The following is a 13,442-nucleotide window of genomic DNA, read 5'->3' as shown; positions in this document are numbered from 1 at the left end:
CTCTCACTCAAATGCATAAGATTGTTGTGAAAGAATGAGAGCACTTGAGTGTGTTAAATAGGGTTTGGGAGGGGGAAATGGACCCCAAATGACATTTAACAAATTCATACAACTCCTTGGAGTCCAAACCAATCAAAAAACAACAAAAAAATCCATTAAAAAAATAATAAAACGTTGTTTACGTGTGCCTGGGCCGTTTGTTTGTGACTCGGCCGAGTCATAACGGAAACGGCCGAGTTGGCCGAGTCATGGGTGACTCGGCCAACTAAATCGTTTCAAGGGTCGGGTCATATTTTTTGCTATTGACTAGGATCAACCAGGCCGTTTCGGTTTCGAAACGGCCATTTCTTAAAACAATGCATAAAACTAAGAAAAAATTTCAGACAGGGTTTAGAAAAGCCGATCCCATTGCTTAGACAAAATATTACATTTAACTGGTTGAAAAGGTTACGCTTTCTAGAGCAATAACTAGGAAGTGATTACTTCAAACTTTAATTAGCAGGTGGCTCAGTGAGCATCAGCAGCTCACAGGGCATGGCTTCCACAATACCAAATAAAGCAGACCTAATGTAAATATAAAGACTGGTAAGAAGTTCCTGGAGGCTTCCATAATTGGTTGATCCATGAAAAGAGCCAACCCCATATAAAGACGATTGTAGGTTGTCTGATGGATATAAATGAGAATTTGACAGAGATGATGGGTTGCTTCCAACATTATAGGCTGATTGATAAATGCCTTGGCTTCCTCTGTCATATATACCCTGACCAGGTAAACTGTAAAATGGGATACTGACCACTGGAGCAGGACGATATAAGTGAGAAGAACTGGTAAGGGTAAAGGCACTTGGAGATTTAGGTTTATGGAGCAGTGCAGCAGAATTGGAAAGGGAAAAGGCACTGGGAGGGGAAGGTTTAAGGAGAAGCGCACCAGCACCACTACTAAGACGATCCATTTTAATCTCAGACTTGGTGACTTCTTCACATTTTTTCCTCTTTGCCTTGTCTTTCTGTAACTGATCCACACGCTCTTCAAGATCTTTAGAAGATATCTGTGATTCAAGTTTGTGCTCTTCAATGCAGTTCATTGCATTTTTCAATAAATCTATTTCTCTTGAGGCTGCATAATTCTGCAATAAGCCATGGAAGTGGTCAGAGCATATATCCGAGTGACAAGTTAATATTTTGATAGTAATTTTATACTAACAAGGCTACATGCACAGCACGTACGTAAGAGTAAACATACCTTCGCGCGAAGAGTGTTTTTTCCCTTATTTGCTAATCTTTTTGATACTTTCCTTGCGTACTCTACATATGCCTTCAACAAAGGCACAGGTGGAAATTTTTCTATGAGTCCAAATGCATAGACAAACCGTATAGCATCAATTCGCTTTCCACCACTACTCAATTTTTCCACAAAATCTGCGAGAAACAAGACCAATCATGTCATGCAGAACCACAATCCATACATCGGAAGATCAAAGTGCTGCAAAGAACTTGAATAAACCCCCACAAGGCTCTGAAAACTCTTAAGAGAACTAAGGAAGTCACAGTTATTCATCGAAAGAACAAACATCTCTTTGAAGAACTAAAATATCAGATGATTAACAATCCAGTCCATTAATTGGCATTTTTTAAGTGAGGAAAACTGTATAATAGTTCACAAATTAGATTAACATTCATTTGATCTTAGAAAAGTAGATGTATAGTTTGAAAGAAGGGTTTATATGCATTTGGACAGATTAATATAATAAAATCACATGCAGTTACCTATAAAGGCACCTATTATGGACACAATTAAAAAACGACTCATGAATCCTTTGGCCGTTGCCTGCAGAGATAAGTGGAGATGCGTCATTCAACAGTTCACCAATGGTACATGTTCTTAATAAGCCTAAAGTTGTAAGTAGTTAAAGTAAGCTACTTCAAACAATTTCCTACCAAAATCAATTGGGTGATGAAACTAGCTCAATATTTTAGCCAGCTCTCAAGTTTTGACGGGATATTTATAGGTAAAAAGAACTTTATAAGGAAGATTGGAGTCTTGGACAACTTATCATATCATATTTATATTTAATTAAAAATAGTATCAGTTTGGTGGAGGGCAATGGGTTTGGGTTGGGTGGAGATGTCCAAGAAGTTAGCTTTTTCTTACACATAATTAACTTCACACCATCAATCTAGGCTTTTAAACGTGACTTGATAGCATCACCACATTTTTACCAATAGACAAGAAAACTCAATCGAGACAAATCTTCTTCCCTAGTGATATCACTGGGACCGCCACCAAGAACAAGCATCAGAACCATTCAGGAATCACAAGAGTAGATCTACATGTTATAACCATAACCGAAAAAGAGAATATCCATGTACTGTAACTGATAATTTGATAAGTTATTACCATCGTTGATTACTGATGACGTTGAAGACCATTTCGACATAAGCATGTAAGCAGGTCATGACTCATAATGGTTTGTAAGCCAAATTCACATGTTCATAGTGGTGAATGTGGTTTTCTCGAAGGATATGACATGACTAAATAAAATTGTAAGCAAAGCGACCAACATCGCAGCACATAAGGATCGATTGGACATTGAGATCAGGGCTTGACATAAGGATAAATCAAATCTTCATTAAGAATGACATGTAGGGTTTTAACCTTTAACAGTGTTGGGTGTAGAGCCTGATTATCTTTTGTATTCAAAGGTATCGCCGCATTGGACCTTAGTTCGTAATGGAGCGGCAATGCCGCCCGTGAAATATTTGCTGCAGGGGGGTTCAGGTGGAAGCCGCTGCAACCTTTGGGAGCCGCCCTTACGGGGGATCGGGGGCACTGCTAAAAATAGATGTAAAATTTCCTTATAAAATGTTGTAATTTCGTAATCAATCTGGGCCGTTCATTAAGCGGAGATCTGACGGTAGAAGTTATGTTTAATTTAGATTTTTTGCCCTAGAAAGCAACCCCCGCTATATATGAGGGAATTGTATTGCGTCTATGTAAATATGTATTCTGAGTGAGGAAAAGAGAGGAGATTGAGAGCGAAGAGGAAATTATAGCAGATCTGTTGTAGGTTGTATCTCTTCAGTTTGCTGGATAATATAAAAGGAAGGACTGGCTATTTCTCTGTGAATATAGCCCAAACTAGGTGAACCACGTATATCTGTGTCTCTCTTGTTTTATGTGTTTTCTTTGTTTAGATTTCTGCAATATTTTGTGTTCCATTGCTCTGTAATATATAATTTTCTAACAAACAATATCGGGTCTTAGGAAGTTTTTCTTTAAAAAAATCAATTTCTCAGTGTACCTGTAAAGATTTCTGTTTTCCCACCCCGGTTTTCAGTTTCTCCTTATTTCTCCCATGTAGTTAAATGCCCATTCCAATAACCATACATTTAACAGACTGAAAAAAATAAATATTGCTGAAAACACAAATTCTGGAAATTTTTCAGAATGCTGGAAATTGCAGAATTAAAAATCAGCAATCAAAAACAGCCATTAAAACACATTAAAACACTGATATTTTTGGTCAACTTGACCCTGGAAAAACCCCCTACAACTCTTGGGGAAAACCAGTTTGAGAGCTCTTCTTTATTTCTGAAAATTGTCTTTTTACAGTGAGAATTATTCAGCAAAAAATCAGCAAGCAAATTTACAACTTATCTCCTTTCCCGTGCCTCACAGCAATCTAGAAATTACAGCAAATAGGACAACAATAAATGCTGTACGACCTCCGTTTTGTGTGCAGAAAAATCAGCAAACTGCTCCTCGATTTTTGTGCAAAAATCTGCCTTTCACTATGTGCTGAATCAACTGTACAAATCTGCTCAACTACTGCCTTGGAATGTGTGCCAAGCTGCTGTCTCCTTCTCCTCCCTGCTCAAAAATCTCTCTTGCTCTCCTTCTCCCAATCTGCTCATGAAAGAATGAATGACCTTTTCCTCATTTTCCTCCTTTAATATAACTCCAAGTGACTTTTGGGTGATCCAAGTGACTTTTGGGTGATCTCTAAATCCAATGGCTGAAATAGATTTAGATCAATGGTTGAGATTAAATGCTCATTTAAATCTCACTTTCTATTTTTTAATTCACCCCACTTTAATAAATACCCACTTAGTCATTTATTTCCAAAGTCACTTTTCCTTTCTAATTTTTCATTGACTTTATAAAAGTCACTTTAAAATTAGACTTAATAACTTTATCACTTAAAGTCACTTTTAAATTAGATTTAACTTTATAAAATTATAAAGTCACTTTAGGAGAAAAATTAAATTCTTTTGGACACTTTTCCCTAGGCCAAAGATCAAAGCCTAAGGGAACCACCTGTCCTCCTGTACCAAATTTCAACACTCCCTCTTACCGAGGAAGGTGTTCCTCACCACACCCATCTTGTCTCTGAAGTAGACATGCTTGCCCCGTGGTAAGGCTTTGGTAAGGATATCTGCAACCTGCTCATCAGTGGAAATATACTCAAGCTTCACAACTCCCTTCTGAACATAGTCTCTGATGAAATGATATCTGATCCCGATATGCTTTGACCTGTCATGAAATACTGGATTCTCTGTGAGTTTAATGCAACTCTGATTATCACAGTAAATCACTGAAGGTCTCAACTGTTGACCAAATAAGCCAAACAACATCTTGCGAAGCCATATGGCCTCACAACTAGCTAGACTGGCTGCCATATACTCTGCTTCCGCTGAACTCAGTGATACTGACTGCTGCTTCCGGCTGAACCATGACACTACTGCTGAACCCAAGCCAAAACAACACCCTGAAGTGCTCTTCCTATCAGAAGCACAACCTGCGCAATCAGAATCAGTGTATCCTGCCAATCTCACTCCATCTCCCTGCCTGTAGTCCAGACCATAATCCACTGTCCCCTGCAAGTACCGCAAAATGTGTTTTGCAGCCACCCAGTGAACCTTCCTAGGCTCACACATAAACTGACTCATCGTGTTGACTGCAAAACAGATATCTGGTCTAGTGTTGACCAAATACATCAAGGAACCAATCAGCTGCCTGTACAATGTGGGATCCACCAACTCGGAATCCGAAGCATGAAGCTTCTTCCAGTTGGTGATCATCGGTGTCGACATGGGTCTACAATCCTCCATGTGGAATCTGCTAAGGATGTCCACAATATACTTCCCCTGCCCCAGGAAGAAATGCCCCTCCTCCTGCCACACCTCCAAACCCAAAAAGTAATGCATCAAGCCGATGTCCTTCATCTCAAACTCCGCCGCAAGATCTCTCTTGCAGTGCTCTATGAGTCTCTCTGCACCTGTAATGATCAAGTCATCCACATACAACACCAGAATGAGAGGCTCCTCACCAATCACAATAAAGTAAAGGTTCGGATCTGCCTCACTCTTTGTGAAACCCATCCCCTGCAAGTATGCATCTATCCTGGAGTACCAAGCTCTGGGAGCTTGCTTCAGGCCATAAAGGGCCTTCTTCAATCTGCACACATGGGACTCCTTCCCATGCACCTCAAAGCCCTGTGGCTGCTCAATGTACACCTCCTCCTGTATGAAGCCATTGAGAAATGCGGTCTTCACATCCATCTGGTGGATCTTCCAACCCATCTCTGCTGCTATCGATATAATGGAGCAGATCGAAGTATATCGAGCCACGGGAGCGAAGGTCTCCTCATAATCAACTCCCTCTACCGGGGAGAACCCTCTAGCCACAAACCTCGCTTTGAATTTCTCAATGCTGCCATCTGCAGCATGCTTTACCTTGTAAAGCCATCTGGAAGTAACCACAGATTTTCCCTCAGGCCTCGGCACCACCTCCCAAACATCATTCTTCATGATAGAAGAATACTCCTCCTGCATGGCCTCTCTCCAGACCTGCTGGCTAGCTGCCTCCTCATAGCTAGAAGGCTCAGAGTCAAGGATGCTGGTAACCATCGCCATATAACTACAAAACCTCTCAGGTGGTCTACTCTCTCTGACCGGCCTCTTCGGCTCAGCAACAGATGTGGCATCTCTCAAGGTTTCCTGAAGCCACTTGGGCTTCCTCTTCCCTAAGCATGCTTCTCCCATAGGAGAATGAAACTCCTCCTCCTCATCACCATCAGTAGCCTGAACTCCTGACTGTCTGTCTGCTGTCCTCCTGCCTGCACCTGAACCTGTAGAAGCTGAGGTACCGTGTGAACTGTCCATCAATGGACTCCCTAGTGAACTGCTCTGCATGCTGCCCGGAGCACCACCCCTTTGGCTCGGCGAGCCACTGCTCACTGATGGACCTGACATCCTCATAGATTTACCTTCGGATCCTCCTGATCCCTGCCTACTGGATCCTTACGACTGACTCAACTGCTGCTGAGGGTATGGCTGATCCAGATACTCTAACTCCCGTGACCTCCTAAAGGCCCTGTCCTCCTCGAACTTCACATCCCGTCTGACAACAACTCTCCTCTGTGTAGGAATGTAAATCCGAAAGGCCTTTGAGGTCTCACTGTAGCCCACAAAGATACCCTTCTCTGCGGTGGGCTCTAGTTTGGTCCTCTCCTCCTTGGGTATATAGGAGTATGTAATGCATCCAAAGATATTAAGATGACCAAGATCAGGTTTCTTCCCAGAGAAAGCCTCCTCAGGGGTCATGTGCCCCAAGGCACGATGCGGACTCCTGTTCTGCAAGTAAACAGCTGTGTTGCAGGCCTCTGCCCACAAGAACAATGGCAACCCCTGATCATGTATCATGGCTTTGGCAGCCCCTATGATGGATCTGTTCTTCCTCTCTGCAACTCCATTCTGCTGGGGATTGTAAGGAACAGTAAACTCCCTCCTAATGCCTGCCTCCGCACAATAGTCAAAAAACTCTCCAAGGGTGTACTCTCCTCCATTGTCCGACCTCAAGGACTTGATCTTTCGACCTGTCTGAGTCTCCACAAGAGCTCTGAACTCCTGAAACCGCTTAAAGACCTCACTCTTGGTCTTCAAAAAATAAATCCAGGTCCTCCTGGAGTGATCATCAATGAATAACACATAGTACTCATATCCACTCAAGGAAACATGAGACATCCGACCACTCACATCGGAATGAATCAAATCAAGTATCCCCGTCGCTCTGCTGTCACTGCTGGGAAAAGGGGATTTGGAAAACTTGCCCATCGCACAACCTCTGCAAGTATCAAAGTGATCAGTACTGAAATCTGGCACACCTGTAGTGATCTCCTGCAATGTCCTCAAGGCTCCATGATACATATGTCCCATCCTGCGGTGCCAAATCTCACACAGCTCAGAACTGCTAGCTCTGCTGTCGGTACTACTGCTCAATGCCAAAAGGGGTTGGAATGCAAACTTGTACACATTTGCATGGCGTACACCTATCACTCTAGCTGAATCAGCTGGAGTGCCCCTGGGATACATCAACACCTATCCTCCCCTGAACAATACCTCATATCCTCTGTCCTCCAAAGCTGAGACGGATATGAGGTTCTTCCTCATCCCTGGCACATAAAGAACCTCTGACACCTTCAAGGGAGGTTTGGACTCCCTCTGAAATGTCACTGTCCCCACCCCGACTGCTCTAACAACTCTGTCATCACCAAGTACTACCTCAATATCAGTGCCACTCTCTGAAAGCTCTGAGAAGTACTCACGGACTCCTGTCATATGACGTGAAGCCTCACTGTCCACATACCAGATACCTGAAGATGCTCCGCTAATCGAGGGAAAAACATGCTCCCTCTGAACCTGTGTGGCAGGTGATCCTGCACTAGAGGACTCACACATAGTGAACGCAAACTCCCGGTCAAAACGACCTGCAAAGTCCTCAATCTCTGCTGAAGCTGCCACGTCCTGGTTCTTCCCCTTCTTCTTCTTCTTCTCCAGACACACAACTGCATAGTGTCCCATCTTTTGACAATTCCAACACTTCACCTTGGAATAGTCCTTCTGTGTGTTCCCCTGTTTACCTTTACCTTTGCCTTTGCCCCCACCACTGCTTGTGGAAGCCTGCTTCTTCCCTTTGCCTTTCTTTCCTCCTGCCACCAGTGCTACGTCCTCATCCTGCTCAACTGGCTTGGCTGCCCCAAGCTGTCATTTCCTGATCTTTGTCTAAATACAATCATCCCAAAACCTCTCCCATGTGGGAAGGGTCTCACGTGCACAAACCCCATCAACAAAGTTCAACCATGAACGAGGGAGGCCATTCACTGCAATACGCACCAACTCAGTGGATGGAATGGCCTCTCCAATCGCTGCCAACTCATCTCTCACATTGGTAATCTTTGTGAGATATCCAGTTGCACTATCATTCCCCATCTTAATGTTCTTCAGCTTCTCCTTCAGGACCATCTTCCGGTTCTCATTGGTACTCTGGTAGAGATTGGAAAATGCTGTCCACATCTCAGGGGCATTGCTCTTTCCTCTCACATGAGGAATGCAATGGTCTTTGATTCTGTCTAGAATCAACCTCTTACCCTTATTGTTCTTCTTTTTATACTCAGCCAACTGAGTAACATCAGTGGGCACAACAACAGGGTTCTGTGCGGTATGCACCATGATATCCCAGACTTCTGTCTCCTCAAAGATACTCTGCATTCTCTCCTTCCAAACGCTGTAATTTATATGTCCATCCAGCCTATCCTCCACTCTCAATCCCAATGACATCCTGCTGTCCTAAAACTGAAAAATAGCACTACTGTAGTAAAGATAAAACTGCTCTTTATGAAAAAATCAGCTTGCTGGAATTTTCTGAGTGAAAAATCAGCAACTGTAATTTTTCCTTTTGCTGTCCCAAACTGCCCTTCAGCACTCAAGCTTTGATACCATGTAAAAATTTCTGTTTTCCCACCCCGGTTTTCAGTTTCTCCTTATTTCTCCCATGTAGTTAAATGCCCATTCCCATAACCATACATTTAACAGACTGAAAAAAATAAATATTGCTGAAAACACAAATTCTGGAAATTTTTCAGAATGCTGGAAATTGCAGAATTAAAAATCAGCAATCAAAAACAGCCATTAAAACACATTAAAACACTGATATTTTTGGTCAACTTGACCCTGGAAAAACCCCCTACAACTCTTGGGGAAAACCAGTTTGAGAGCTCTTCTTTATTTCTGAAAATTGTCTTTTTACAGTGAGAATTATTCAGCAAAAAATCAGCAAGCAAATTTAGAACTTATCTCCTTTCCCGTGCCTCACAGCAATCTGGAAATTACAGCAAACAGGACAGCAATAAATGTTGTACGACCTCCGTTTTGTGTGAAGAAAAATCAGCAAACTGCTCCTCGATTTTTGTGCAAAAATCTGCCTTTCACTATGTGCTGAATCAGCTGTACAAATCTGCTCAACTGCTGCCTTGGAATGTGTGCCAAGCTGCTGTCTCCTTCTCCTCCCTGCTCAGAAATCTCTCTTGCTCTCTTGCTCTCATTCTCCCAATCTGCTCATGAAAGAATGAATGACCTTTTCCTCATTTTCCTCCTTTAATATAACTCCAAGTGACTTTTGGGTGATCCAAGTGACTTTTGGGTGATCTCTAAATCCAATGGCTGAAATAGATTTAGATCAATGGTTGAGATTAAATGCTCATTTAAATCTCACTTTCTATTTTTTAATTCACCCCACTTTAATAAATACCCACTTAGTCATTTATTTCCAAAGTCACTTTTCCTTTCTAATTTTTCATTGACTTTATAAAAGTCACTTTAAAATTAGACTTAATAACTTTATCACTTAAAGTCACTTTTAAATTAGATTTAACTTTATAAAATTATAAAGTCACTTTAGGAGAAAAATTAAATTCTTTTGGACACTTTTCCCTAGGCCAAAGATCAAAGCCTAAGGGAACCACCTATCCTCCGGTACCAAATTTCAACAGTACCAATTGGTAAAAAAAAAAACCTGGAACATTTAGGATCCATTTCATAGACACAGCATCTGTTTCCTTATCCAGGGATCCGTTTCTATGAACCTGTTCACAGAAACAATTTATAAACCTAGCCATCAGCCGATTCCAATCTGAGTCTAGTTTGACCCTGGACCGATTCAAGTCCAATTCGAACTTCTAAAACATTGGTAATTTGAAATTCAACATGACACCCTACGAAATAAAATATCAAAAAGACATTTTAAGGGATACCAAAATAGTCAAGGTAATTTTGGACTTGCAATTTTACATCTCGATAAGACTTGTTTAGCAAACTCAGAATACTCAGAAAGACAAGCAAAATCACAAATCTATCAAGAAAGAACTATCACAAGGTAAAGCTATCAGGATTGAAGTCCAAATTTACTTCTTATAACTTGAAGATCTGTAAAACCATTTTAAAGCAAAGAAAAATTGATGAAAAGTCAATGTTGTCGCAACACTTTACCTATACCAGGTACAAGGTGTCCAGTTTTAATAGCTCACACCTAGGTTCAAAAACCCTGAAGAAATAGCTGTGTTAATTTGAGTAGTAGAACTATCTATCTAATCTGAGATTGAGTGAGGGTCTCGGCATCCCTAACAAGCAACAGATATCGAGTATTTCAACAAATGAGACCAGGTGAGAAATACCTAGCAAATTTAACAGAATAGCCTCTCTAGTTGGACCACTAAGCCAAAGATCGAGTCCATTTCCTTAAGAAATAGCCATTTACCAACAAAGCACATAAAGGAAAAGCAGGCTAGAAGGGAGGCCATATGAGATGCATGTGCACAGTTCATTGTAAAAAGGGGGCCGCATAGGCCAGAATTTTAAGGAATCATCGGCTTGAGTCTAGGGATTTCTATCTCTGCTCAATGTACAAACTAAAGGAATTGCCATGATGTGGGTATACACAACAAGGTACGAATTTTGCTGTAAACGAGTTTTGAACAGACTGTCAAATTAAGGTTTTTAACATGTAAGGCAGAACCTCAACTGCGAGCTGCTGCTGATGACTGGTCTAATTATAATGAAGATAGATAAATAAAATGGTGTTGTTGATGACTGTACCAATTATACAATTAAAATCGATCAGAACAGTTTATTAATGTCTACAAATGACAACAAAAGTATAGCGATGAGACTAAAAGAGTTCAAGAGTGTAGATAACAAAAACTGGGAGTTGACAAGCGACTACTAGATCAATACTGGGGGCAGGAAAAGATAATATACTGAGCGTATCGCTAAAAGCAAATATCTAGCTAAAAGAATTTATAAATAATGTGCAAGAAAAAGAAAGATACATAACATATAAAACAAGGTGCAAGAGCCAAAAAAATATGCTAGAAACCGAGAAGTCTCGGTGTCGAACGGAACAAAAGATTACTTACGGGAAAAACACATTAAAGTGCACAAAATAGCGAACTCCAACCCCCTGCCTGCTGATGAATGGTATACTTTTTATTTTACGTATAAAGTATACAGTCTAAACTGACAATGTAACCCTCAACAAACTTCGCCTAAATACAAAAGCTAAACTGAACCTAGAGGCCGACTGAAATAGAATAGGAAAAGTCCAGCAACCTGGTATCTTGTGACTAATTTGAAGCGCACGGCAGAGCTCCGGCGCCTCCGGGTAACTGGAAATGCGAAGGACTAACGTACATAAGTCATCATCCTTAAATTCCTTTGAAATTCCGTAAGAAGCCAAGAACTGCAAGAATGCGCGTGCTTTCACATCAGGGATCCGGGAAGCGTCAGGGTTCATTTTAGATTTCCATATAGCAGCAATTTTCAAAGCATCTTTTTTCGCCTCGGACGACACCTCGTCCGGCGACAAAACAGAGGGAAGGGCCTCCAAGAGCAAATCACACGCATATCTCTGCGCATCAAGGCTCCTAGGCGGTTTCAACTCATTATCGGCCGGAGAAAAACCATCCAGGGTCTGTAAAACCAGCTTGGTCGGGTCGGCAGCACATCTTAGCGCGGCGGGTACTTCGTTACGAATCGCCCTGACCTCACGGGCACTGACCAAGAACTTCTTGAGGCCCTCGCCGTCCATATTCTCGCATAGAGTTTTCAGCTTTGGGCGCGGATTCACCTCATGTTTTAAGACTGGCGAGGCCTTTTTAGTGTTTTGAGTGCTCTCTTTTGCGCGAGAATTTTTCTCCAAGGTTTCATTAGGGTTTCCAGCGCTCTTCCCCGCGGCGGATTCCATCTCCGAGCTCTCATTAGGGTTTCCAGTGCTATTTTCTGCGGTAGAATTTTTTCTCCGGGGTCTTATTGGGGCTTCCACCGTTCCTTACTGCCGTGAATTTTTCCTCCGAGATCTCATTGGGATTTCCAGTGCTCGTTTCTGCTGCAGATTGTTTCTCCTTTCCATTTTCCTTGCCCTTTTGCCCGAGATCTTCGGAGCGCTTCTGTAACAGCCTCTCCGGCTCGTCGAAGTGCTCTTTGAGCTCCTTCCATTGGAAGGTGAAGTTCAGCAAAGCTGAAGAATGGGATTGCAACTCCAGGAATGCCTTCTGCAGCCGCTCCTCCCTAGAGCCGTCCGCCACCATGGTTGCTGATATCGAGCTTGATACGACATGTACAATGGATCTTTAATTTCATTGAGCTCAAATAAGCACATTAACCTCTACGGACATCGGTAAAATTGTGCTATCAAACTCTACCCTGCAACTCTACATGCAACGTCGAAACGTGGACTACCAGTCCATACCAGTCCATAAGGGGCGAACTTTCATGGTTTCGGAAATATGTTCCGTGTTCTGAAATAAGTTATCGATTTGCAATAGTCACACACGTTTTAGAACGTTGTCATATCTTGTGTTATGTTTTTTGGTAAGAAGTGAGCAGTGATACCTTGTGTTATCCTTTTGGTGTGTAGTGTTTGTATAGTTTGGGATTGTGGTTAGATTTTTTATTTGTAATGTCAAGGGATAAATGGTTTGAATGACTAAGAAGTAAGTTGTTTATGTTCTTCACTTAGATTTAAATTTTTACTAATATATTTTTAAGTAGTGTTTTTAGTGAGACATCTCAATTTTAAAGTGGAGTTTTGATTTATATTAATTTGAAGTGTTTTAATGGGTTATGATTTTCCATAAACTTTGACACCATAGTTTTATTAATTAAGTTAATATTAGTGTTTGGTGATTTGGTTTATATCAAAATATTCTAATGAAATAAACTATTGAATTAATAAATTATAATTTCAATTAACTATTGAATTAATAAGTTATAATTTCAATTAGGAAGGCCTTAAGCTAAACGTTAATGTTTGGTGGTTTGGTTTATATCAATATATTCTAATGAATTAAACCATTGAATTAATAAGTTATGATTTCAACTAGGGAGGCCATAGAGTAGAAGGTGAAATTAAGCACTAGTGATTGAGCCACTCTTTATTGGAATATTTTAGAGAAACGGAGGATGTTATGAGGTTTTCCTTAAAAGTAAATATATGTCAATATGAAATCTATCAACTATTTGTGGTAGTATGTTCTCTTCACTCTTTTTCTCACTTTTTTATTTGAATATTTTAGAGAAGGGGAGCTTATAGAAAGTTTCTTTTGAAA

The 13,442-nt window shown here is 41.1% G+C and overlaps 1 pseudogene across 1 annotated transcript; it reads right to left on the bottom strand.

The window, feature by feature from the left end:
• Positions 1–491: 491 nt before the first annotated feature.
• LOC149201257 (uncharacterized) lies at positions 492–12,447 on the bottom strand (annotated as a pseudogene). Its single transcript, XR_016253677.1, has 3 exons — positions 11,446–12,447; positions 1,244–1,419; positions 492–1,127 (listed from the first exon to the last, which is right to left on the bottom strand). The product of XR_016253677.1 is annotated as an uncharacterized LOC149201257 (transcript).
• Between the last annotated feature and the right edge of the window lie 995 nt (positions 12,448–13,442).

This window comes from Pinus tabuliformis, chromosome 2_1 (genome assembly GCF_031772625.1).
Source record: "Pinus tabuliformis cultivar Carrire ecotype Pingquan chromosome 2_1, CPIR1, whole genome shotgun sequence".
Classification (NCBI taxonomy): Eukaryota; Viridiplantae; Streptophyta; class Pinopsida; order Pinales; family Pinaceae; genus Pinus; species Pinus tabuliformis.
The sequence above is the reverse complement of the archived record's forward strand: the minus strand, read 5'-3'. Positions and strand labels throughout refer to the sequence as shown.